The sequence below is a fragment of the Neoarius graeffei genome, chromosome 20, assembly GCF_027579695.1.
Source record: "Neoarius graeffei isolate fNeoGra1 chromosome 20, fNeoGra1.pri, whole genome shotgun sequence".
NCBI lineage: Eukaryota > Metazoa > Chordata > Actinopteri > Siluriformes > Ariidae > Neoarius > Neoarius graeffei.
This window is the reverse complement of record NC_083588.1, coordinates 57603565-57605798: the sequence shown is the minus strand read 5'-3', so window position 1 is coordinate 57605798 and position 2234 is coordinate 57603565.

The following is a 2234-nucleotide window of genomic DNA, read 5'->3' as shown; positions in this document are numbered from 1 at the left end:
CTTTGGTAGAACGACTTGTGTGCTTAGGGTCATTGTCTTGCTGCATGACCCACCTTCTCTTGAGATTCAGTTCATGGACAGATGTCCGGACATTTTCCTTTAGAATTCGCTGGTATAATTCAGAATTCATTGTTCCATCAATGATGGCAAGCCGTCCTGGCCCAGATGCAGCAAAACAGGCCCAAACCATGATACTACCACCACCATGTTTCACAGATGGGATAAGGTTCTTATGTGGGAATGCAGTGTTTTCCTTTCTCCAAACATAATGCTTCTCATTTAAACCAAAAGTTCTATTTTGGTCTCATCCGTCCACAAAACATTTTTCCAATAGCCTTCTGGCTTGTCCACATGATCTTTAGCAAACTGCAGACAAGCAGCAATGTTCTTTTTGGAGAGCAGTGGCTTTCTCCTTGCAACCCTGCCATGCACAACATTGTTGTTCAGTGTTCTCCTGAGGGTGGACTCATGAACATTAACATTACCCAATGTGAGAGAGGCCTTCAGTTGCTTAGAAGTTACCCTGGGGTCCTTTGTGACCTCGCTGACTATTACATGCCTTGCTCTTGGAGTGATCTTTGTTGATCGACCACTCCTGGGGAGGGTAACAATGGTCTTGAATTTCCTCCGTTTGTACACAATCTGTCTGACTGTGGACTGGTGGAGTCCAAACTCTTTTGAGATGGTTTTGTAACCTTTTCCAGCCTGATGAGCATCAACAACGCTTTTTCTGAGGTCCTCAGAAATCTCCTTTGTTCGTGCCATGATACACTTCCACAAACATGTGTTGTGAAGATCAGACTTTGATAGATCCCTGTTCTTTAAATAAAACAGGGTGCCCATTCACACTTGATTATCATCCCATTGATTGAAAACACCTGACTCTAATTTCACCTTCAAATTGACTGCTAATCCTAGAGGTTCACATACTTTTGCCACTCACAGATATGTAATATTGGATCATTTTCCTCAATAAATAAATGACCAAGTATAATATTTTTGTCTCATTTGTTTAACTGGGTTCTCTTTATCTACTTTTAGGACTTGTGTGAAAATCTGACAATGTTTTAGGTCATATTTATGCAGAAATATAGAAAATTCTAAAGGGTTCACAAACTTTCAAGCACCACTGTACATTTGAAAACCCCATCATCAAAAACTACAAATAAAAACATTTTCAGTTACTTGACAGAGATAAATAAAAAGTGTAATAATTATGTTGGATGATCGATGGATGGTACAGATCCAATAACCACGATCGCTATCAGGCCAATATCAGCAACGGTGGATCGGATATCAGAGAAAGAAATATGAATTTGATCCGGTCGTGCTACAGATGGAAAATACTGGAATTGGATTTGGAAACGGAAATGTTGACATACAAAAAGATTAGTTTGATTTGTTTTTTGTTTTTTTTTGTTAGGATGTATGTCACACTCACTTTAATAGGAACTTGTTCTTGATTCTAAGATCCCTGTTCTTGGCTGCAGGAGTGGAACCCAATATGGTCTTCTGTTTTCTGTTGCATGCTGAGATGCTTTTTTGCTCACCACGGTTGTAAAGAGTTGCTATGAGTTACTGGCAGCTCGAACCAATCTAACCATTTTCCTCTGACCTCTCTTAACAACAAGGCGTTTGTTTCCACCCACAGACCTGTCGCTCACTCAACTCCATGTTTTTTGTTTTTCGCACCATTCTGTGTAAACTCTTGAGACTGTTGTGTGTGAAAACCCCAGGAGATCAGCAGTTTCTGAAATACTCAAACCAACTCAAACCATCTGGCTCAAACCAATACCCACAGTGCCACAGTGAAAGAAAGTCACACTTTGAGATCACAGTTTTTCCTACTCTGATGTTTGAACATTGCGAACATGAACTGAAGCTCTTGATTTGGATCTGCATGATTGTGCTGCTGTCAAGGGATCGGCTGATTAGAGAACTGCATAAAACAGCAGGTTGATGTATGGGTGCTCCTAATAAAGTGGCAGATGTGTATATCCATCCATCATCTGTAGCTGCTTATCCTGTCCTACAGGGTCTCAGGCAAGCTGGAGCCTATCCCAGCTGACTATGGGCGAGAGGCGGGGTACACCCTGGACAAGTCGCCAGGTCATCGCAAGACATAGACCATCATTCACACTCACGGTCAATTTAGAGCTACCAATTAGCCTAACCTGCATGCCTTTGGACTGTGGAGCACCTCCGGAGGAAACCCACGTGGACAGCATGCAAAC